The sequence below is a fragment of the Drosophila teissieri genome, chromosome X (genome assembly GCF_016746235.2).
Source record: "Drosophila teissieri strain GT53w chromosome X, Prin_Dtei_1.1, whole genome shotgun sequence".
NCBI lineage: Eukaryota > Metazoa > Arthropoda > Insecta > Diptera > Drosophilidae > Drosophila > Drosophila teissieri.
This window is the reverse complement of record NC_053034.1, coordinates 22,091,415-22,117,343: the sequence shown is the minus strand read 5'-3', so window position 1 is coordinate 22,117,343 and position 25,929 is coordinate 22,091,415. Positions and strand designations below refer to the sequence as shown.

The following is a 25,929-nucleotide window of genomic DNA, read 5'->3' as shown; positions in this document are numbered from 1 at the left end:
GTTGCCAGCACACAATGTTTGGCAATGCACAATGCATTTTACTTTGAATTAAAGACATTCATTAAATAATGCACGACCAAAAGAGCAGTATGATTTCTCAGTGCAGTTGCAACTTAAGAGCAGTGAAAACTGAGCGCGGCTTAGGAGCGCTCTTCAAAGAGAGTTCTCTAAACACTTCGCTTCTCTTGGCTCAGATCATTGCCGAACGCGTATATACATATATACAATTACATGTATATATTTATATCTGACCGCTGACAATCCTCTCTCGCACTCTCTGCCTGTCACGGTGACTGCGGCGCCGACGTCGACGCCCGCTTTTCGAAGCCGCTTCTCATTCAAAAAACAACTGTGAACGTGATCGGTAACGGTGCGCGCTCTCTTTTCCGCCTCTGCAGTGTCTTTGCGAAAAGAACTTGAAAGAAATGAGGGGGGAAGAAAGCGGGGGAAAGTCACCAGCAATAGCAAATGACAAAAACAACAATATTTTGTTTCGATTGAATTTGTAATACAAATTGAAAATTTAAGAGACATGTGCAATCGGCCAAAACGTGCATATAACTCAAAAGCAAAAAATAGCATGGGAACTGTGAAGTTTTAATATTTCTTATGATTCCCCATAAAAATGCGTCCCCTTAAAAAAAATTCGAACGTTTTTTCGTGTGCTTTTCGGTTTTATTTTTTCTTCATTTTTTTTATTTGGCCCGTCTTTATTTTTTCTAAATTTGACCCGATTTCAATTTGGATTTGAACGAGAACCTAAACTCTAAAACAAAACGAAAACGAAAACAAAACATACGATTGCATATCTGTGAAAGGAAACAGGAAAAAGAGAACGAGCCAAGTGAAAATAAAGTAAAGTAAAATAAAATACATACTACGAAGCGTGTATTAATATACTATACTTTTGTGTATATACTACATTGTGAAACAGTTGTTGTTGTGCTATTGTTGTTGGCTTTACAGCAACAGCAACAGGCGTCCGATAATTTATAATCTTAAAAATATATGTGCCCTGTGCATATAGATTCGCCTATGTGCACTGAAAAAACCGAGATCAATTTTAAAAGACCAACACTTCAATGCTCCTTGAATTACAAATATTTAGATAACGTTGTTTCGAGATGATATTCCTCTGTAGGCAAAAAAGGAGGTAAATACGTACATATTTATTGCATAATCTAAAGTTCTTTTCGGTGCACATGGGAGCTTCTATTGCGGGCATTATTTTTTAATTGTACTCAATACTTGCTTAAAAAATAATTCCCTTTTCGATTTTTTTCCCCAACAGTGTGTTACAATAGATACCCTTTGAAGTCGATTTTTTGTAGTGTTTTTTTTTGAGTGCGCAAAAGTCTTTGTGAATGAAATAATACATGTGATACAGTTGGAGAAATAAAAAAGATAAAACGAAAAAATTTAATAATAAACATTGTGTTGTCTTAACGAGAGTAATAATAATAACAATAATAAATGCAGTGACAAAAGTCGATACAAGTGCAGCGAAAAATGAAAGGCAACCAGCGCCGGAAAAACTTTAAGCAACTGAACAAAATTTAGTAGCTAATAAAGAAGTTTAAACTGGCTCCAAGCAGCTAGCAACCAGCAAAAATATAAAATATATAATATTCTTAAAAAACCAATCCAAAAATCCAAAAAAAACTGAACCGCCATCAAACGAAATTCAAAACGAGCCAATTTGTGGTGTTTATTATTTATTTATATGCAAATTTATTTTTACAACAACTTGGTATTAACCCACAATCGAACCACAACAACAACAACAAAAGCCGGGGAAGATAAAGAAGAAGCATCGAAAGCAAAAGCAGCGCACCTTCTTCGACTTCGACTTCGACGTCTTTGTTTTGGGATATAAAACAGCAAAAGTAAGTGGATTGCATGTATTTTTGTTTAAACTTTATGTGTGTTTTATAATTCCCATTCCCATCGAATTCACTGCTTTCCGCTGCGAAACTTGTTCTTTAATGCAAATTCAATTGAAACGAAGCCAGCGAAATTTTTACAGCCCTGCAAACTCGGATTTCGGACCCGAAACCCACAACCCGCAGTATCCCACGTTCCTGGTCCTCCTGCAACATCCTTGTGCATTATTTGGTCGGATGTGCTCTCGGGATGTCTCATTTTCGTGGGCTTATCCTCGGGGATTTTCCGGGTTCACGCCCGATGCTGGCCTTCTGACTCTGCGGATGTGGGAAATCTACCCATTCTGCAGATGCAGAGCTCACTCTTGGGATCTTTAGTGACCAAATCGCGAGGTATTAGAGTAATGCTTCTCGAAATTACCTCGCTATTACGCGTCCAAATGGATGCAACTTGGCTAAGTCGGAGTGCTTGCCAGTTAATATGTACGATCTCCCTTGAATGTTTCACCAAGAAACTGATGAATAACAAAAGTAGTTAGGTAGTAGAATCACTTAGTGAACAAACAACAGCCACGTGCACATTTCCCCAATCTGATCAAGTGTTGTACTAGTTAGTGCAAAACTCATGTCACGACGTGACCACAATGGATGATAACCTTAGTGTCATCATTCAACCAACTGGTTAAATACTGGTTAAGTTCGATTGGTTAAATTCGCGCTGGTTAAATACACCGAATTCGAGGCGCATTAGGTGTCTTATCAGGGTTCGCACTTAAGCATTTGCCAAACAAGTGAGTTCACGATTATGTTTATAGAGATGAGCTCCATGGGTCTCTGGGTCTCTGGCAGTGGACATAATGATGATAATGCCGATGAAGTCACGCAGCGACCCTATCAGCGCCGAAGTGGCAAAGTGATCACTTCCGCTGGACGTAAAACACATTGTGGCTTAAAATAAAAACCGAGAGCAAACCATGAACGAATTTCGGAACCAAATTTCAGTCCCGCATGAAAGTGTAACCAAGTTAATTGCATTTAACCGGCTGTCCAAAAAATAAAGAGTTGAAAGGGTGGCAACGCACTCGAGTGGCTGGGAAATAGTTGACACTCGGGTTGGAAATTGCACACTGAGAGAAATGGCAATATCCATGTATTTACTTAGTAGCTTCTTCCCTGTACTCGTTTTTATGGCGCAGACATATAAACTACGAAATGTTTTCTGTGCAAGTACCAAAACGCCCACAAAATGCTCCTAAAGTCATTATCAGCATTAGAAAGTGTTACAGACGGCACGAAAATCAAATTCCGGGGATTGTGATGGTATATACATACATACGTACTATATGGATATGCAGAGTTCGTGGGGAACTGCGCGGAGCCGAGACTGCCAGGCTGCTAGACTGCCAGACTTTCCCCACTTGCCTCGACTATCAGATACCCGTCACTCTGCTGGTGAATTTTAAGCCTATGCCTTCTTATAAAATCGATGACTAATCTTTGCTTTGCTAATCCTTAACCCATATCCTAACCCTATCCAATTAGAATTCTAATTGCAGCTCAAGATCATATATGCATATCTAAACGGGTCGGAACGTTTCCTGTTACATACTTTTCCGCGAACTTAGTCTACCATATACTCTGCGAGCAATGCCTATATGTTGATACCCCTCAGAGAACGTGGAATGAAATCAGCAACCGAAAAAAACGAATCTATCACGAATTTATTTTCGAGGCTCTTTGAGTCTCTTGTGCCCATGGCTATATAGCCGTGGTAAAATTGATTCAGCTGCATCGGGGCAAACAGCATCGAATGGGCGATCCGTAGGGCAGTACGTGCCTGAGGGCCCAAGAACCGAAAACCGAAAACCAAATACCGATGTCGGCATCGATATACGACCTCCACTTACACGAAAAACTTGGGGAACGTTTGTTCTGGAATTTCTGGAATCTATTTCCCATTCTATACTCTATGCTTTCAAGCGGATTCCATGAAATGGCCTAATGCTTAAGTAGGAAGTTCCGAAAAAGTTCTTACCTGGAGATACTTAAATGTATGGAACATTGGCTTGAAAGAGTGGTTGGGAAAAGCTTAGGCCAGCGCAGTAGCCAGTAACACAAGGTAGAAATTTATGGATATAGAGAGCAGAAGGAGAGTGCAATCCCTATGAATAATATGTACATAAATGGTGGCTAAACAGACCAAAAGAGCTCCGGAGTGGAGGACATTGGCAGTCGTCGCATAAATACACATATGCTCACCATCTTGATATATGCTCCCATTTACATGAGTTCTGAGTTCTGGTCCAGAAGCCCTGCAATTGCATTGTTTACTTATCTCATTTTGGGATCACTTCCCCATTCATTCCCCATGGCATTCAGTTAGTCAGTTATTCACCTGTTGAACCTGAGTTTGGGCGGCCCATGCTAATAGGGCAATACATATTCGCCGTTAGAGCGCGGGATCCACCTGCCTAGGCCCCCTTTACGACCGCCCCCACCAGTAGCTTGTGACCCCCCTTTTCGACTTTGAGCCCCATGTGCAGCGGCGCGTTTCCCCCTCCCCTGTCCCCCGCATGGTTATTTAGGCATGAAGGCGGATGAATTTGCGGACGAGGGGCGTAGGGGACATGGGGCTTCTCGGGCGGAGCACGTTAGCTGAGTCATCGCCAAGTCACAAGCGTAGCACGCAGCGCGCTCGCCTAAAACCAGCCAAGCGTCAAAGTGTCGACGAACAGGTGCCTCAGCTCCAGAGGGTGGGTACGAGGGGGGGCTGTGAGGGACGGGCGGGAAGGGAAGGGCGGTGCGGCGACGAAATGGGGGCGGCTGCTACTGGGGCAGAACCTGTTACGCCCTTTCGGTTGCCACGGATGCACAGCGAGAAATATAGTTTCGTCGCGTTTTGACAAGGGTAGCGTGTACTTCTGAATTATTCACAACATCAGTGCCATTGCAAGTGGAAGCTTCTTACGAGTCTGCAACATTCCTTAGCTATTCCTTAGGTCCTTCAAAAGTGTCTTTCCTCGTAAACTAAAGTGCTTCAAAAGGAAGTAGATCTCAAGTTTTACAATCTTAAATATCTATGAATGCTGCGCGCGTTGTTCTCCGTGTACCACTCCATTGATCCTAAAAACGGGGCAACTTCTAAACTCATTACGAAATACAGGATTTTCGTTAGATTTGAGTGTTTTTTTGCGTGTGCGCTGGCGGTTGTTGCTGTTTTTGCTGCTGTTGTTTCTGCTGCTACTGCTGCTGTTGTTGTGTTGCTGCTGTGGCGGCGGCAAGCGGAAGCAGAGTGCGGCTTGGGGCAGCGTCTATCGCCGCGACTCCATCGGAATCGGAATTGTAGCGACTATAGCTGTACGGACGCCAATGGATATAGCCGCAGGTGCACTGCCCCCAGCTCTGTGTTGCTGTTGTTGCTGCTATTACAATGCGATTTTTTATTGTTCTTGTCCGTGGACAGTGCTCGTAATTTCCATCGCACGCCGCGCCGTTCTTCTTTCTTTATGACGACTCTTTCTTCCGCTTCTCGATATAAGTCCGTTTCTGTTCCAGCTGAATGCGTCGCTGCTACTTCCGCTTACAATTCTTTTTTATTACACTTTATTACACATTTTATATTCCGTTTTGATTTCCATTTGCACTGCGCTCCCTCTGTGTTTTGTTTTTGGCTAAATGATTTAATCATTCCCCGCGCGTAGTGAGCACCGCGATGTTATAAACTCTAAGGAGAGCGAAGAGATGGCCAAGAGCCATGAAAATAGACGCAAAATAAGCTCTGCCAGACGAAATAGTGACTGCCACTCAGTTTACGTGTTCGGAAAATGAGCGCCAACTGGGCGAACAGATTAATCGGTGGCAAATTCATAGATATGGCTCCTACAAAATAGGTTTCCGTCTTTTAAAATGTGGCAAGGTAACGTATTCAAATGTTAATACAACTTTTGAAATGTTTTCTGGCGAATATAGTGAGTTTAAGAAAGGGTTTCTACTCGAAAAGAACTCTACTCGAATATGCAACGAAGATTTTATAATTTCTATATGTTCTGTGGTCATATTTAATGGTGTACCAGTTACAAAAACATTTTCCATATTTCAATTCGTTACTCGTTTAGTAAGAGGGTATACTAGATTCGATTAGAAAATAATGTAGTGGTTCTTGTCGGACAGCCGTAGCACGTTTTCCATTATACGGCGATATCGCCGTACAAGTCTCTCGGTGCTCATCGTTACTACGCGGACTGCCACGTATCCACAGTGCTTTTAGAATAAAATACATAGAATATGTTTTCCAACAATCTCAGACACTGGCTAGTTTCCATTATTCTTCCAAAGCTATCACAAAAGGTTTTTACTCAATTAATTATTCCTAATAGCCGACGTCATCTTACGTTACGTATCAGTTTTACCTAAATACAAAGAGTAGGTAATCAAATAATAAATACAATTATAAAACCGTTTATTTCTGTTATTGATGTCATTGGAAGAGACCCCTTTTATTTATTTATCATCTATCATTTGTCATCTTAGTTAGGATTTTGAGCAAGACTGCTTCTTCATCTTGGAGGATGTCACGATTCATCTGCTTCCCCCCTTTTCAAAGACCCTTTCCCAAGACTTTCCCTTCCTAGTTCTCCATTTGGCTTCTTTCCCGGGTCGTTCGCATTTGGAACTCCGACAATTTTGCCTGTAGTTTTTCGTGCATCCACTCCTCCCCACTAGTTTTTCTGCCGTTTCCCCATTTTCTCCGTTTTATGTTCGAGCACGGCAAGTGTGAAAGCATATGTTTTGACAATGCTATCGTTGTGTTCCAGGCCCAGAGCCTACAATTCGGCTTCTGGGTTTTTGGGGCGGCGGACACTGAATGGGCGGGGGCGTGGCAGGAGAGGGGCGGCCAGTGGGCGTGCGTTGATGGAATGCAAAGCATTTGCATTGCAAGTTTTGCATCCGCGCAAAATGAAAACGCGTGTTTGCCAGCGACTCAATGTTGCCGATACTCCTGGTGTTGCCACCGTGGGGGTGTTGCTGGTGTTGTTGCTGGTGCTGGTGTTGTTGCTGGTGCTGGTGTTGTTGTCGGTGTTGGTGTTGTTGCCGGTGTTGTTGCTGCCGTGCCGCTGATGTACATACATAGCTGGTGTAATTGTTGGCGTTCGTTACAGCTGTTTGCGGTGGCCAGGAGATGTTTTGGTTGAAAATTCTCGTTCGGTTTTTGGCATTTTTTCCCGCACTTCTGTATTATATTTTGCCATATTTTTTGGCACTTTTTGCTATGTAACTTCTTGTTTATGCTAGCATGTTGCCGCAGTGTTGTTAAGGTTGCTGTTGCTGTAGTTTATTATGCAGAATGTTGCGTTTTTGGGGTTTTCCGTGTAATGACAGGAACACAGCCCTTTTAAGCAAACAAACACCATAAGCCGATGAGGTTATTACCGAATTAAACAGCGTTTAAAAAGCATTCATTTGAAACCATTGGACACCATCAACTCTTACGAATCCGTAAGCTACAAATTTACAAATATCCAGAAGAAAAGGAAATATATGTGAGTACTCGTATGTACATATGTATGTACATACATACTTGAATTGAACATTTGCAACAAATTATATGCCGTTGTTTCATTTTAAGAAAACGCACTGCCAATGTGGACGGCTTTGAACACATTGTGGAACTTACTTGGTTTTCGTGTTGACCGAAAACCTCACATAATTATTAGCCGGGAGAAGAGGGTTGAATTTCAAGAAATCCGAGCGGAAATTTCTGTAGAACTTTCTTTCTTTGTGAGGCGCCTTTGTGCTGCTGGGCGTCAATGTTGCTACTGTGCACAGAGCATGGCATGATCAATTGCCCGGCCACATGACCGACTGACAGACAACCAGATCTGCCAACAATAGGTCCCGAAACACGAAACACAAAGCACGAAACACTTGCAGCAGCCAGCCGCAGCAGCGATTCGCATTGTATTGTACGGGTGTGTGCGCCGCAAAATCATGTGAGAAGTGTATTAAAATTGTTGCGACAGCAAATTGCAAGCATGCAGTTTCCAGTGGCCCTCGGAAGTGCACACACCCCCCCGTCGAAGAAGCCCCCTGGCCACCACCCCTGGTGGCACCCACGCCAATGCCTGAGAATGCAGCGCGGGGTCAAAGTTTGCAGCAGCTGCAGCAGTTGTTGCTGATGTTGCTGTTGCTGGTGCTGGTGCTGGTGCTGCATTGGCTGCAGCTAGCGGCACATGCAGCAAATCTTGTTTGCTGTATGTGGCATCTTCTGGAGCGTATTCCCATGAACCGAAGTCGCCCTCAGCGGGCGAAGAAGTGGAGAGTGTGGAGAGGGTGGAGAGGGGGTCATGTGACCACGAATGCTGTCATGCCGCAGATACAGATGTACAGTGTCAGAACGAAGCTTTGCATTCGAATATTTATGTATAATTACTTTTCAATAATAGCCGTTTAATTGACCTCATCATTTGGGTTATTTACTGTGGAATTTTAAAACAGTTCATCAATGCGAAATGAAAATAAGCTTCAATGCATCATTACATGTGTCATTTTGTGATTTTTGATAACTAAACAATTGGATATTTGTTTCTTCGAGTGCACTGAATAACATATATATGTACTCAGCACCAGCATCGAGAGTTGCAAGCTTTACCGCTGTCAATGTTTTGTAGTGCGAAGCAATTGAATTGATGCTGATGACTAAACGAGGCGCGCGGCAAGTGGAAACTTGAATTCATGGGTGGCCGATATCCCCCATTCCCCATTCCCCATCCCCCGTCCCTCATCCACTATCCCACGGCAACTGGCCGGAGGATCACGACCAGGCCCTTCGCGAACGTGAGACGCCAGATAAATCAGCACTGCAATAGATGCCTTATTGCCTTATTGTTAGTTGCCCGCCGCGTCCGAAATCACTGGGCTAATGAGCGGGCGAGCGGCATGCGTTGCAGCGTCCAACTGCAACATGTTGCTCGCGGCTAGCACGTCAGCGGCAACTGTAGCAACTGCAGCAACTCCAGCAACTCCAGCAACTCAAGCAACTGCAGCAACTCCAGCAACAACAGTGATAAGCCCAGCATAGAAAGTTTAATGACTTTGGGTAACCGAACCGAGCCGAACAGAGCAGAGAGCAATGCGGAGGGCGCTCTTCTTGGGCTAATCGAAATCGAAACACAAATCAGTTTGAGGAAAGTCGCAAAAAGCCAGCCACGATGCACACAATTGCGAAAAACAGTTCGAGGGTCAAGAACAGAGACTCGCATCAAGCGGTGTCCTGCACTGGGAGAAAGAAGTGTCAATCGACTTGTGGGGTATTGTGTTTGGTGTACCGTAAAAGTGCAAGGTTCCACCATTCTACATTTTGCTGATTCCGCTCGCGATCTGTCTATAGAAAGCAAATTGCATCGCCGTGTAGCTGGGACCGCTTTCGTATGTGAATATTGATAAAGATTACTGCTCAGCACGCCCTCACTCACTCCACCCCCTTTTCGGTGGGCAAAGTCCCCAATCTATGAGATTGGAGCTGGTTTATTTCATGCAAAGACTGTAGACTCCACCGACCATACAAGCTGATGATGATGAGGTTATCTCCTTGTCATCGTCAAGCGCAATTAATCGAACATTAATCGGTCTTGGCCGCAGTTCTTGTCTAGAACTCTGTTTTGAAGACTACGGAGGTCACGACCTGCGACCTGCCTATCCCATAGATAATTATCGGACTAGCAGCTACGGGCTAGCGAAAATATCGAAAGAGTCCAAGTTGACGTAAAATAACACATCATCCAACTGGATCTCAAGACTTATGGCTTATATAACTAGTGGCTCTGATTTACCTAGAACTAGTTAGAAATTCGCCTTAGTCTCCGATCAAATCGACCCCTTTTCGTATCTGAATGCGGATTTGTTTGACGTCTTCTTAATTTGAGACACACTTCCACTTCCACTTCCCCGCGCTCGCCCTGAAATTTTTGTGGTCGTTGAAGTTTTCATTGTTCATAAATTTTAACGGACTTATAATGATTATCATTTATATGTCTTCGTCGCCAACTCGTTGCGATTGTTGTTATTGCAGTTGTTCCCCGTTTTTATTGCCAGAAGAAAACAAGTAAAAAGATTGCGTTTAATTTAAGCATTTTTTGCATAAGCGCGAATTATGAACGCCACTAAAAACATGCCGAAAAAAAACAACAAAATTAATAACAACGTCCGTCGATTGCAACAGGCGCTAATTTGATTTTTGTTGCTGGTACGGCGCCCCAGCAACTTGCAGTATTGCAGCAATTGTTGTTGCCCCTCTCGGTTTTATTTTTCTTATTTTTTTGTTTTGTTTTTTTTTTTTGTCGTCTGGGAGTTTCATTTTGACATTTAAACTTGTTTTTGGCACTTGGCGGCATTTCTCACTCGCTTTATTTTTATTATCTTTCTTGATTTGCTCTTCGCTGGCTTTCTGGTGGCTTTCTGGCTGCTTTCTGGCTGCTTTCTTGATTGCTCGCTTGATTTCTGGACGAGTTTTAGCCCGGGCCCTACCACTCAGCCCCTCGCCTGGGGATCCCGCCCCATGAACGCCCATGAAAGCCATTAGCAAACACGATCTTGAATGTCTAGTAGGCGACATAGAAAATGCTTTGCCCGATGCAAATTTCTGTTCATTTATTGAGCGGCTTATGTAAACATTTTGTTGAGGGGATATGTTATTGTTATTGCGATGGTTTTTGTTTCGTTTTTGTTTTATTATTCAACATCTGTAGGACACAATATCTTAGTGGAGGTCTAGCTGGAATTTTCCTTGAAAATCGAAAAATCAAAATGTCAAAGTTGTTTGATTTTCAAATCAGCAGCAAAGCATGCTATCCGATACATCTGATGTGTCTGTAGCTGGTAGCTGGTAGCTGGTGGTGGGCGTGTGAGCGAATTTTCACTGTGTTCAATGGATGCCACCGTAAAGACCATCACTGGGCTATATCGACTGCTAAATATATAATGTAATATACTCATACGATCTTGTCATCTGTTACATGAATTTCCCATCTATTAGCTAGTACTGCTCTCAGTCCTGAGTCATGGCTTCTAAAATGATATTCTTTCCAGCAGCTCGTGACGCAGTGTAGTCACGAGCGCACATCTCTAGTCCGACCGCCATTCATCCGTATCTGTGGGATTGAAACAGACACATGGCGTTGCGGGAGGGTTTAGAGGGCCTTCATTTTGATTGGGGTTCGGTTCGTTCATCGAGGCGTAGAATTAAACTGTTAAATTCAACAAATAACTGGATTTGTAACACGGAACACACTGGCTCGCAAGCCAAAGGAACACATCGTAAAAAAAGATGAATTGATGTTAGTTCGAAAATAATAAACAACTTTGGGCGCTTTAAGACTGCCATTCTAGACCTTTCTTTAATGTTTTCATTGCTCGTCGGTATTTAAACTAGTATTTTAATCTTTAGCTTTACTTATCCGACTCGCAACTTAATGAATTATTTATATTTGAAACAATAAAGCCACAAATTCGCTTATCGATTTCCGGATGTTGTGTACATATTCGAAAACTTAAGCTCTGTAAATTCGTTTCAATGTCAGCCACTTTCTTAAATGCGCCATTTGGGGTTTCCTGTTAACAAATGGACCTCTCTTATCCCTTCTTTATTTTTTCATGTTGCTATAGCTTATCACCAAAAATTGGGCACAACGTAACATTAAATTCAACACACAAAGCCTTTAATTTAGCTCTATGCCTCTTTTCATCGCAGAACTACCCCTGCCAACAACCAAACCAAACGCAACAAGAAGAATTGACATTCCGCAAAAATATTGTCCGCGCGATTGGAAAGACCTTTTTTCACTGCGGCTCGACCACTTCACATATCATTTGGCTTTATGTGGCCTGACTTGGGGTGAGTATTGGTTTTCATATCCGAAAAACATATTATTGAATAGGGACGAGCAGGGGTATAGCTTTTCTCAAAAGCCTCTATCGATTATCATTTTTTTACAAGAAAACAATGATGGTTTGACAATGTTATTTTTGGGTATTCTTTAGATTTTAACTGACCAAGCTATATTTTAATTAAGTAATTATATTTATGCCATTTATTGTCTTTCAAATGCTGTAATCTGTGTTGTTTCTCTTTTATTTAAATCGTTTGAAAGTCACCTAACTCGTCCATAAATGCCACAAAAGAGTATTCAGCTTATTGGCTTTGGCATGTTTCCATTTTCGCGCATATTCACCAGCTGATATATTTTCTGCCATAAATCGCAAAAAGGAACAATTTCGCGGGGGCGTTGACAAGTTTCGCAGGCACAAACACACAAACACCCACCCACCCATGAACCCACTCGCAAATCCATTCACTCTTCTGCTCAGTTTCAGATTCAGTTCGATTCAGTTTTTCGTTTTCGCACTTTTACTTCTTATTCCCCTGTTTTAGTTGATTAAACACAACTGTTTACGATTGCTTATTGCTGACTTCTGCTGAGAATGCTTTCTATGGCCAGTCCGGGTTTATTTTCATTTTATAGTAACACTCGCTACTGTGGGGCGGTATTACTTCCGACCTGAATAAAATTTAATTTATGAATAGTTTGGCTCTTCGTTCAGTTGGGCGTATGTATGTCTTCATCGTCATTGATAGTATGTCTTAATCGATATATGTATTTTCTAGAAAACCAACAGATTTAAAATTATATATATTTTTTAGTTAAATAGAACAGTTTATTTACATTACACCTACGACCTATTTCTACGTAGAGCATTGAGAGTCTCCACTGGAAAATTCTTAATTACTCCCAAATATATTCTTTTTCTGCGCCCATCGCGATGCTGACTGTTTTTTTTTTTATCACAAAGCCCATAAATTGTGGGAGCTCCGAAAGTTCGGTGTGCATTAAAATTGGCAATGTTGTTGCTATCGTTGGTGTTGCTGTTACCGCACATTGTATAAAAGTTGCAAAATCCGAATTAATGAATACGTCTAGTTGGCAAGCATCGTTCGTGCTGGTTCAATAACATTTTCATTGCGTTGACATAATTTTAATTAAAATAAAATCGAAAACAAGTCCCAGCATATCGGGTGCAAACACGCAATGAATATAAAGAGATCGCTGAGTCTCGTAAAAATTCGCGAACCGGGTTAACCCAAGCTAAAAAAAGGTAAAAACCAGGAGGGTCGCGATTTACATGCGAATCGCACTTGCCAGGGCTGCAAGGCTGATGTGACCAATTTTAGTAGCCAAAGCACCGCAAAAGAACTGTAAAGATAATTGTTGCCGTCTCTCTTTTGCCCGATTCCTGCCGTCTCTTTCTCTGGCTTCAATTTTAACCCGGAAGCGATAACCGCAGCTGACGAAACCCCCAAGATAACTGACCGTGCACCAAAAGTCCCATTAAAAATATATAAGAAAAGTAAGCGAAATGAAAAACGAGCACTTGTCTCTTTCGTTTTACATATTGTCGTCCCTTTCTGGTGTCCCTGCTCTTGGTCTTGAGCAGATTGCGGCGCTTGCACTGTGGTTTAAACACGAAATCAGCAAAAATGCGTGTAAAATAAATCAACTAAGTGTTATGGGTCTGCCTACATATGTGAAATTCAATTTATACATACATTTGATGTAATTGATGTTCTTGAGTCCTTTTCTGGTTACAGCTTCGAACACATATCTAATCAATATTTACAGTATAGTCATGTCAGCACGATTCGAGAATCGATACTTACTTAATGGTAATCAAGACAAAATATATTATATTTTACCAATATCGGCTAGAGTCTAAAGTTGTGCGTACATGTAATCTGAAGTTTAGTGATAAAGTAGGGCCATTGAGATTACCCAAAGGATTTAGATATTGAAAAAGCCAGAGTTATGAAATGCTCTTGTAAACAACATGTTGAGCCAGCAATAGACAAAGTTTAATATCAATCTGTGTCACTGTGTCAGCTTATTAACGTTGCTATAAAGCACTGTTAGATGTCTTAATGTGCCACAGAAACGTAGATAATATTTTTACGGGCCCCAAAAATCACTGGCAAGTATACGTTTAATCTTTTACAGACTACCATTAAATTAATCTGTTGAACTTCGCTGGGCTTCGAACACATACAGCCACATCATCAATTTCAGTTTGGGTAATGTTCTCGCATTTTGTCTCGGGCTCAGTCGATTTAATGCAATAACAATACAAATTATTTATCAATTAAGCTGTTACATTTAATTTAATTCAATTTAATACTGTTCATATACTACATGTATATGTACGAGTATGTGCCAATAAAAAACAGCACAAGCTCCGGAGTTCTTGCCACGAAAATTTATGCGAAAAGTTCAATTGCGTTTAAAATGTGAATAATTCGAGGTTGTTGTTCTGCTGCCTGTTATCAATGCGACCGATGTATTTTGAGAATTTTCTCATGAATTTTGCATGTGACAATTTATTTATTTATTGATTTACTTTGCATCCAGCCGTGGAGCGAAACCGCGAGCTCTGCCCATCCTGTAAATTGGCTTGGGCATTGCAGATACATAGATACGCTGATATTCGCTCGTATAGGAACATAGATACTGTACGCACGGTGAGATTGTTCTCACATCCACGTCCATGTCCACGTCCATTTTCATTTCCATTTCCATTCGAAACGTGTCAAAGGTGTTGGCAATTTCGCAGTCAATTGGCATTAATTGAGTGTGAACACAAAAATATTTTTGTAAATTGTCGGGGCGGGGTCGAGGGTTAGGAATGCGCCGCGACCTCTTGGGGCAGCTACCGCTGTTGTTGGTGTTGGTATTGGTTTTGTTGTTTTTGTTGTTGGCCCGCCTGTTGTTACCGCAAATGTGCCGCGCAATATGCAAATTGATTTGCCGAACAATTCATTAAAAAATGCGTTGCATAAGCCGCAAAGCTGAAGCCCGCAAAACACAAAACAGAACAAAACAGCAGCCAAAATCGAAACGAACGCCCAAAAAGACGGATGGAAATTGCCGAAATTGTTTGCAAAGCCGAGCAAAAAGCTGTTAGCCAATTGAAAGGTTACAAGCAGATCGGCCGCCTTTTGGAAATGAATTAGTAATTTTCATGATGTTTCTGCCAAATTCTTGCCACACAGGTTAAACCTATTGGATTGGCTATTCGATGGTATTTTTAAACGAAAACGGAAGTTCAGTTTTTGTCATTATTTTAGCAGATATTTAGACTAGAATCAAAATATAATAGCTTCAAAAAGTCGTGGCCGTTCGATAAATAAACTGAAAATGATCAAGCTACCTAATCTAACAACTTCGTATTAAGATAACAATGAGTAGCAGATAAGTATACTGTAATTACTTGACGCAACTTACTAAAAGAATGACGATCATTTAACAAAATTAAAATATTTGTCGTATGGGAGGTAATGCCAACCAGTACTGTCGAAAGCGATACCGTTTGGGATTGTCATGCAATCAGGGGTCTTTCACTGTGATTTGCATTCAATTGAGAATATCCACGGCGAACCGGTTCATTTGCACCATCATCGCCCTTTTTCGGGCAGTGCGGAGTCAAAAATATCCAAAATATGCAAACGGACGGGCCAAATACCGTTTCAAAATCTGTTTTCCCATTCAACTCACATGGCCAGTTAATTTGGCAATTTTTCTATGTTTACACGACGTCGCCCACGGAGGCGAAACGGCGAAAACCCGAAAATTCAAACAATGAAATATGGCACAAATAAAGGTTGGCCTTGAATTGCGCGCTACATACGCGAAAAGAAACACATCAACTACGACGAATACGTAAATAAATAATAAACAATCGTTTTCTTTCCCCCTTTTCAGCCCCATTCAGCCCCCATTTATTTTTTTTTTATTTATCCGCCGTTGATTGGCCCTCTCGAACTCGGTGCTCATTGGAAGTTACATAAAAATACTACGACTAAACTAAAAAACACAATTGATAAAACTGCAGCAATCGCATTTCGTAAAAAATCGAGTTAAATTAAATTCCCTTTCGGATTTTCGTTTTGATAACATTCCGTTCCGTTCAATTCATTCAAATCGATCGATTGTCAATAGTTTACGAATTTCATTAATTTATTTTGAGGCTATTCAAAGAGCTAATTTCGAGCTTCAGTATGCGTCTTTGAGTGGCTTAGGTTAATTCAAGCATTTGCACTCATCATATTTCGTTATTAGGAAAAAGATGTGCCTTGAAGTTATACGATTTTAAGGAATTTAAGGATACGCAATAAAAATGAAATATCTAAAAGTAAATGTAAGCGTAGTGGATAAAATGATATTGGGTTTGAATGAAAAGCTGAATGCATACTCATCTGAATGCATAAAGCCAAAAATAATGTTAACATTTTATAGTATTTGACTTTAAAATTACCCTATCATTTATTTCCTTGGCTTAATTTTTTTCCGCAGTTCTCAATACCACTAATTATTGTGCACAAGACCCTGACTTTTGATGAAAGTACAAGACTCAGTACAAGGGAATGTGTTTTGCCCAGAGCTTACAATTAATTCGGGTTAAAATGGGTTGTGTTTTGTCGTTCAACGACTATTGAAACTACATCTACTAATTGGGTCTGGTCTGGTCTGGTCTGCTACTTTATGTAGTCATTCGTCACGCCGCCACAGAGATAGAGGGTGATGATTGATTCGGCTTGGCCGTTTGTCATTGAACGTTCAGCACATAGCTTAGACTCTTTTTTTTTGGAAAGGGGTGGATGTCTAGAAAACAAGGAAGCCCATTGTGTGGCTGAGTAGTTGCAACACTTATGTACCATGCAGACGTGCAATGTCAATGACAAGTTCGGGCTGACCTTAGGCATTTTTTCGAACACGAAAATCCCCAGCGGACCCTATCGTGCTTATTGCGTCCTCGTTCCCAGTAACTTGACTCACCGCGTTACCTTCCATTCCGCATTCCTGGTATTTGCTTCCAAAGAAGTTGACTTCTAGAACATTTGTTTTTAATCGACCTGCCACAACAGTACAATATGTAAGAATGTGTAAAATATTTAAGTCCTGACTTCAAAACATAAGTTTATTTATTATTTTATACACGCATTTTATATCCGTTAATCATAAAGTGAAAAAGATAAACTAGTTTCATTAATAAAAATATGTATCAGGTAGATTGCAGCGTATCCGACTCTATAAAGTATATACATACATACATTCCTAATAAGGATAACTAGGCGAGTCAATCTATTCATGTCCGCATGTCCGTCCGTCCGTATAAGCGTCGATATCTCAGGAACTAAAATCTACAAGTTGAAATAAAGATTGCAGTTCGATTCAGGAGATAGCCACGCTCACTTTACCGCGTACATGTCGCCCAAAAGGGTTGCACCCACGTTGTTGAAAAAAGTTGTTTTTTAAATATTATTAAATGTCTTGTCAAAGACAAATAACTCCCACCACCCACTCCCAAAGGCAAATAGGAAGCAAAAAGAATGATTGATTGAGTTAAAAGTAAAAAGGTTGAACTATTTTAATTGAACATAAAAGTATTAGGTCGGTCGCGCACTGTATACAGCTATATGTGCATTGTGCATGAGGAAAGGAAGTAAATAATAAAATGGAACAGTTTGCACTGAATTCACGATTGTTTTCTCAGTGTTATGTTTGTTTCACATACACTTGTTGCTGCTTCTGTTTGCCGCTGCTTCAGTTCTTTCTGCTATTTGTGCATTGTCTGCCAACTAAAGATGCACCTATCAGAATCTGCAGATGTGTATGTTTTCCTATCCACAGAGTTTGGGCAGACAATGGCTGTCGGTAAAGCGTGGCTTTCTGATAAGTCACAGACGCACAAGCTATCTAGCAGATACAGATGAATAGCGAGCTGAAGATAGCAATAGCCATATATGTATGTAGATAGATATAGAGATTTGTTTTGGCCGACGATCGGCGCTGATCTTGTAATTGTAGCTCATCGGTTGCCGCGAAGACGATGTCGCCATTCAGACGTTAATTGTATTGCAAACACGGGTTATTTTCTTTCATTTCCATTTTTATATTGAGGTGCCAAAGCGAAAGCTTCGAGATCGGAGTGATCATTCACTTTCGACGAACAGCGAAAAGAATCCAACTGCTGCCAAGAGAGATTGTGTTCAAGGGATCGGGTTGTGAAGCGGTGCTGAGGTGTGGGGATCAGGTGTTGGGGACGGCTATATTCATTGACCTAGGTTGTGGATGTATTCGTCTGAGTATCGCTTGGGTTCTTCACTTTTTGAATGCTCTTTCTCCCAGCACTGATGGAATATGCTTAATATGAATGTGAATATGATCAATATGCTGAATGGCTCCACTAGTTTATGCAGTATACTTTTTCATTATTAGTTATTAATTGAATCATTTATTAGGATTTATAAATTACAACATTTTGCACCATGCGCATTTTGGATTTAAATAAAGATGGTCTATCAGTACATATACTATTAGTTATTAAGCAGCCTGGATTTTAACGACTTATCTCTATTCGTTGAAGAATAGAAGATAAATAATTAAATGACCTACTAAGTTTCATTTTACTCATATTAGCCTGCCAGCTTAGTCGACAGCCAATTATTGTGTTGGCTGAGTTGTCTCACCTTGGTTGCATCATATCACTCGGTCCGTTATCAGGAATTCGCCTTGACCAGTAAAGAAAAACAGCGGAGAAGTGGTGAGAGAGATATACAGAGAAAGAGATGGAGAGAAAGAGATGGAGTGATGGAGCGAAAGAGAGATAGGGAGATAGAGAGCGAGAGAGAGACTGCAATTTCATGGCCAAGTTTGTGTATCTTGTGCTTGTTCGCTGCTATCAGCAGAAGATACTTGCGGATGCGTCTTCTTTGGCGCCCACTTGGCAAGGACGTTCTTATCGATTCCACAGGCTTCTCTCTCTCTCTGTCTCTGCCTCTGGCTCTGCCTCGTTCCGTCCCGCTCTGAGAGAGGAGTATCTCAAGGCTGCTTGGCAGGTAGATACGGCGGGGAGAAGCCGGATGCGGTGTTCTACCTGTCCTCAGGATCAAAACAAACAAGTGTGGCAAAGATTTACCGCCAAATCGCCAGGGCAGAGATATACAGATACTAGTTGAGGCGCAGTTACGGAGACTGATACAGCTGCATTAACAGATTCAGATACTTTTCCATTGCGGGTTCTCGGCTCTTTAGTTCTTTGTATTGCGTAAGTTTATCTCCAGCGTGCTCTTCGTATCTCTCACACAAGAATATCGCTTTATCTACGTATCTCTGTGTCTTTGCATCTGCTGTGTGTGTTCGCCACTCTCGGCCAAGTTTTTGTTTTGGTTTCGATGTGATTTTTCTTGTATTTTCCACTCAGTCTGTATTCAGATCTTCAGCTATTCAAGTCGCTAAAATCGGGTTTTCGTGTGGTTTTTTTTTTTAAGTGATATATTGTGAATGACCGGATCATTTAACCAAACCAAACTTATTGGACTATTTTTCACAAGAATTAAAAAAAAACGAGCAGAAGTAAAAACCGTTTCTCTCAAGTGTTGTGCAAAAAATATCCAATAAAACGTGAGTAAGAAAGTGTAAGAAGTGCAAAAGTAATTTATCGTCATCTTTAGTTTGCTTAGTTTCTCGCGTAAGTAGCCAGCCAAATCAATAAGGCCAATAACTGCCAAAACATGGCATATGGAAATCGTCTACGAAACTATTTGCGTCATTCAAAACGGGAACCCAAGTTATAGCCATAGCCTAATATACATCCCACCCTCCCAGAAATCGGCGGTAAAGCGATTCATATATCAGACTTAGGCGAGGCAACAAATTAGACTCACTCACGATTCTTGGTAGCCTCTAATCGCTACTTATGCTAATGCCCTACCCGACTTTCTGGAGGGGGTCACGTATTTGTGGGGGCCGAAGATTATGTAGTTGGGAAATGTTAAGACACTGCGGGAAATGCATAATTTGGACATATTTTCGGGGATTCCGCGGACCGTTTTCTGTATCGGCTTGTCAAAATAATTTTTGAGAAATTTAAGGAGATTAATACATCTCAGAGGAATCTTATGAACAAGCATTCCGGTTTTCGGAGGAATTTTACATTTTTAAATACATCTATTTGTAGCTTTCTTGTAACTTGCAAAGTCCGCTTTGGCGTCCTGGCATAAAACTATCAGAAACTAGATTGTTAAAAGATTAAGGGTAAAATGTATATATACCATTTCAACATTTCCTTTCTACATCCTATTCGAATTATAAAAACGATCTCATTATTCTGAAATAATGAATCTGTTTTGCCCAAACTCAGCGCAGTTGCAATACTTTTGACATGAAACATACCCTGCTCAGAGTAAAAGCTTTTTTCCACCAGGCGACTTACCATATGGCGCCCAATCTTTTACAATGGAAAATTCGGTTAACACTTTATTCACTGTACATAAGGTATACATATAGATAAGGATCACAGTCTGTCCGTCTTCGTGTGAGAATAGACATCTCGTTGCCAAGTCCACCCACTATGATTCCTATGAACAACGCATATAGCGCAAAATCTCTTTCGATTTTAATCGGACCTCATTGGAAAGAGTCGTCCTCTGAACGCTATCATCATCATATGCACTTCGTTAATGGGAGTGCTACCCATTAGACCAGTAAGAGGTATATAATGGCTCTGTCTTCTTTTAAATTAGACTTGCCTTCGTTTTCCAATTTTCATTACCGACCAGTTTCGATTTCGGTTTCGATTTTGTGCCCTGCTGCTCGTTTGTAAACGTTTATTTCGGTGTGTTATTTGCTTCCCTTTGGGCTTTTCAATTTATTGGGATCAAGTTTCGTGCCTCTCTTGTCGTTCTGGGGGTTTTGGGGTTTTGGGGGTTTTGGGGTCTTCGGGTCTTATGCCTAAGTGCCACCGAAATGTACATATATCGATTGGAGCGCGAATGCGTTTTTATGAATTCGGCACGCGTCTGCGTGCGCATTTCAGTCATTTCAGTGCGTGTTTGTGGCCTGTGCCAGACAGTAGAACCCCGTCTTTGCTGTATCTGCAAGACCGAAGCCGCCGCACCCACTCCAAACCAAAACAAAGCCAAAAAAAAGGAACAAAATGAAGAAAAGCAAAATCGCACGACGGTGTCGTAAACAATTTTCAGTTGGACGACTTCAGTTGTTGATCGTTAATTGTCGATCCGGGCGCGTGTGCCCCCAATTGGATTAGCTATTTTTCGGGTTTCTTCGGACTCCGCAGCCGTTTAGAACTGAGTGGTTATATACGAGTGTGCTATATGTTATCGCTAAGTTCGATGGTTTGGCAACTGCGAACTGATCCTGCCCCTTTGCGGCCACCTGCTGCCTTAGACTCAGTCGCCATTTGATTCGCCGTGTGGTAATGGAGAACTAATTGCGTTTCTCACGCCCGATTTTCACACGCATTTCGGTTTGTTTGGAAATCAATTTACGACTTCAATAGTTTATGATGGGAAAGAAAAGCCCCTGCGCATGCTGGGGAAATTGGCGTGTGAAGTGTTTGGGCACGTATTCCCCGTCGATTATGGGACTGCAGTGCGCTTTTCATTTGCAAATGACCGGCGGGAAGCGGGGCAGAAGTTGGGAAACGAGATTCGCAATTGCACAAACGGCATCGCTTGTCTGCGGTGCGGATTAGGGAAGAACTGCTGGAATTCGCAGCAATTAGCCCCAGAAGATGATGTCAGAATGCAGATTTTATTCCAGCGATAGGGCCAAGTGATCTCATGTGAGTGCCGAGTGCCTGCGCCTGTAGCTGCAGCTTCTGGGCTGCTCTACTCTATTCGGCTCGAATTCGAATTCAAGCTAGGGGTAACGGTTCTCAAGTCACTTACCAAGCGACAAAGAAGAAAACAACAAAAAGCAACTAAATCGGAAAAAACAATAGCCACGGTAACGAGAAAACCCGTCCGTTGCTTTGGGCCACCTTTTGGCAGCCCAGCCAAGTCGTCAGGCGGCTGAGTGATTGTCTGTGCACTTGGACACCTTTACAGTGCCAGCAAACTTCAGAATATTGTATTCTTCAAGTTCGTTAAATAGCAATGGATGGTAGAGTGAACGTGTTTAATTACATTTTAGTGTTATTATAGACTAGGTATAGACACAGCTTATATTGTTTAATAGAATAAGTGCCAACTATTTCTCCCAGTGTATCTGTTGCTTTCGAGTCGGCAGTTAAGCGGCAATAAAAACTAAATGACACCACCGCGAACCACTTTGTGTCGCTGTTGCCTCTGCTGCTGCTGCTGCTTTGCATGTTGCTACTGACCACATGACCACTTGTTGCGCATCAGCAACAGCAACGACAGCAACGACAGCGACAGCAACAGCAGCACTTGTGCTTCACTTCGACTCAATTCGTTACGTTTCAGTTTGCATTTTCAGGCTTTAAGCAGCCACCGAAAATGCGGCGTGGAAAACCGAGCCCAATAACTGGTTCACGCCGTAAAAAGTGTCCACAGTGCGTGGGCAATGGCGAGCCGCAACACACAGGGAGTGAGTCGGATGGCCAGATACATTCGAATTTGTACAATTCTTGGCCGACATTGACACAGTCGGCTGCATTATGAGACATTCTAGTAGACGGCTGTAGACCAAGCGGCTGCAAAGTATCTGCATCTGCGTTGCGGCTAATTGAACCACTTTCCAGCAACTGCCAATTGAATGTCCAGATGTTTGCCCAGCCTCTCCACTGGCCATTGGCTACGATATTGTACTATTGTGCGGCATTAAAGCGGCAAGGAGGTATCGATGAGATCACAAATGATGCAATTGACCTGCCACTTAGCGGTTGTTTTGAAGCCACTACTTTTGAATTATTCATTTAGCTTAGGTGTAAAATATTCAGGAATATAAATATTTTTAAGCTGTAACCAAATGGACAATTGAATATATTTATCTATCTTGGTTTCTTCAAAGCAAGCTTAGAGCATTGAAAAGTACAGCTAAAAACTTTAGACCATTGCTAACATTACCAACTATGTACATTCTGGCCTTCTGGAATTCTTTCTAGGTTTTTCGTTGGGTTTTCGTTGAGTTGTGATCGAGACATTCTGTTTGCTCACTCACCTTTTTATTAGGACAGGCAGCCAATAGCCAACAGCCAACAGAGTGTTCTGTAAAGAAAGGAAATCCTAATTAAATACCAGAGAAGTATGAAATATTTGCTGGTGGCTGTAGAGTAAATCATTACAAAAATATGTTAGTTTATCTTTATAAGGGACTCCTTTTGGAGACTGAGGATCTGACAAAGAGCTGATTTCGGATGTCGGTGATAGTATATGTGTGTCAAGAGTCAAGCCGAATGTGGGTGGGAATTATAGGAACAGGAATAAAGGGCGGAGCAGGAAAACGTGTCCGTCGGCGGGCAAATGGAAAAGGGGACAGGACGCGCTTCCCGAAAAAGTCAAAATCCGTGGGCTCCTGGGCACGCACTCGTTCTGCTACGCAGCTGCGGGAAATCTAGGATGACTGTGCGTGTTTGCCAGGATACGGGAGCCAGGAACCAGGATACGGGATTGAATCATTGAATCGAATTGAATACGTGCCGGCACGAAGCACCAGCACCCAACACCGAATTCTACGTGTTGCTGTTTTGTATTAGCAAGATGTCAATGTATGTTTGCGGAATTATGTACAAACAGCAGACACATCCATATCCTCATGTCGAAATGTCCTTTTTTATCTCTATCTCCATGTCCGCGTTAAAGGCATCAAATGTTGTCCGAATCAACAAACAACGCAAAAAGAGCAAAAAGGGCAAAAGAACAGGAACGGGAACGGGAACGGGAACGGGAACGTGAAGAGAGCGCCCCAAAATTGACATCAGTTGCTGATTTTTAATTAAAAATTTGCGACGTGTGAAGTTGATTTCAATTTGGGCCCCGCCAAACTGACAGATGAACTGATATAGGAAGCTCAACTGGGCGCTGATGCGAAGCCCCCTGGATGTTTCGATGTTTAGGACATGGAAGATGGAATGTCCGACCCTTCACGTCCGTTTGCTGACCGCAGAGGAAGGGGCCTTCAGGGGGGTTTCGGTGGGGGTTTCTGTGAGGAGCTTGGAGAGGATTTCCGGGGGTTCCAATAGGGCGTTTTCGCGGACACACAACGGGGAAGTGGGAGGGGTTTCAGGGGGGGTTATAGGGGGTTTTTACGGGACTCTCGTGTCTGAAATAACAGTTGATGCCTGGTGACAGCCTTGAACAGCAGTCATCACATGTCCACCAAACGCGCCACCAGCGCCAACGGTGGCTTCCATAGGATCCATCGGTTTCCCGGGCCTTCATAAATATAGATTAGCAAATCGAAACAGCAAATAGAGCGACACATTATTGGGCGGATGGCGAGTGATGGGATAAGCCAGGCAAATATGCATTTTCCAGGCATCCAGTATGATTATTCATTGCAGCAGTCCTGGTGTAATGGCACCTAGGCATATTTTAAACTAGCTTAGTAGTTACTTACTCTAATACTCTTATTGTACTTTATCGAAGCCAGCAATTATTCAACTTAACTTATTGCAGTATTCTTTAGACAACTTAAATTCCATTTAAAATGGCGTGGGTAATTTAAGGAGTGCAAAATAAACCCATTCATGCCACACTTTTGATAATGCGCCCTAGCGATTTTGCGTTTTTATTTCGTTGGCTCCACAACACAGCACATAAAACTGGATCGCTATATTGGGAGATTTGTGCTATATTCCGAAATAGTTTCGCCCCTGATCTTGATATGCGTTCACGTGCCAGGTGCCAGGTGCCTCCTCCGCCACAATCTTCGATGGCTGCGGGTGTCAAAGTCATTGCCTTATATAACACCGTTACACTGGTGACATTAGGCTTATCGGGCAGGCCCGACAACCCAAACAACCAACAACCAACAACCACTATCTACTAGGTACTTGACATTCAGAAGCGGGTCCCGAGGGGAAAGATGAGAGTTCCGCTGCTGACTGCTGACTTCTGACGGCTTTTACGACCGATACGCGACCCAGAGACAGCGACACACACGCACTTTCCGATTCCACAGGGCTATTAACAAGTAATAATGACAACAACACCAGCAACCACAGCAACAGCAGCAACATCCACAGAAGCAGCAGCAGCAGCAGCCATAAACCGAGTGCAACAGTTAGAAAAGTCGCGGTTGAAGAGCCACACACTTGAACTCATAAATTCCAAGAACCCCGATAACCTACATATATATACACATATAAATATGTGTACATATATGCCCGCTTTACTAGTATACACGTGCGTGCGCCCCTGTCGCTATCCTGCTCTGGCCACCTCCGTCTCGCTCCCGCCGTCGTGTTGTAGGAAAGCACTGGTGCGAGCTGATGAGTGCCGCCCGGGACTTCGACGTGTGCGCTGGAGGCAAGTGCAGCAGCCACAGCGGCCACAGCAGCGTACGCCAAAGTTGCAGTTGCAAAAGCATCTGACGGCACAATATAAACAGCTATAGCTGAGATATGAGCAACGTATGCGTCGTCACAGGCACCAGCAATGGCAACAGCAACAAACATGAGCGGGAGCAACAAAGTGACCAGCACGTGCAACAGTATCAAAATCGTCCCACAACTGCATTGCCAGCATCAACAAGTTGTTGCAGTTGCCGCATTTCGTTGCCGCATTTCGTTGCTGTTGCTGTTGCTGATGACGATGACGGCGACAACATGCCAACATGTTGACTGATGTGCAACATGCCCTCTGACTGTCTTTGGTGTGCAGTGGAACCCTTGCCATGACCAACTCGTGATGCCCCGGCGCCCAGTCGCCTGCAACTTGAAGCGCAATCGTTCCCGAAGTACAGCCACTGGTGTTTACTTAAGGTTATCGGAAGCGGCAAGAAGCGCGCTAAGCTTCTCCCAAACGTCTCGATGAAGAAGTAGTGAGAAGTAGGTGAACTGTAGTTTCAAAGTTAGAGTCGCGTGTTAAAACACCTTGCCACATTTCTTTGGGGTTTGTCCCTAATCTGTTTCTCTCTTTCCCTGATGAATATGGTAACTCCCAAAAGGTTTTAATCGGTTGGTGTCGTGGAGAAGAAAACAGCGGATCAAATGATTTTAATGTGTATCCACAAGCTAG

General features: G+C 42.3%; 1 protein-coding gene across 2 annotated transcripts in view; it reads left to right on the top strand.

Moving 5' to 3' along the window:
- The first annotated feature begins 351 nt into the window (after positions 1 to 351).
- Positions 352 to 25,929, top strand: part of LOC122623100 (protein folded gastrulation) — a 29,495-nt gene continuing 3,917 nt past the window's right edge. The window contains exons 1-3 of one of the 2 annotated variants that reach the window (XM_043802037.1): positions 352 to 370; positions 1,292 to 1,886; positions 11,629 to 11,772. The gene's annotated coding sequence lies outside the window, so the exon portion shown is untranslated. Of the gene's footprint in view, positions 371 to 736; positions 856 to 1,291; positions 1,887 to 11,628; positions 11,773 to 25,929 lie in introns of those variants that run through there. The other variant, XM_043802038.1, reaches the window with a different exon arrangement.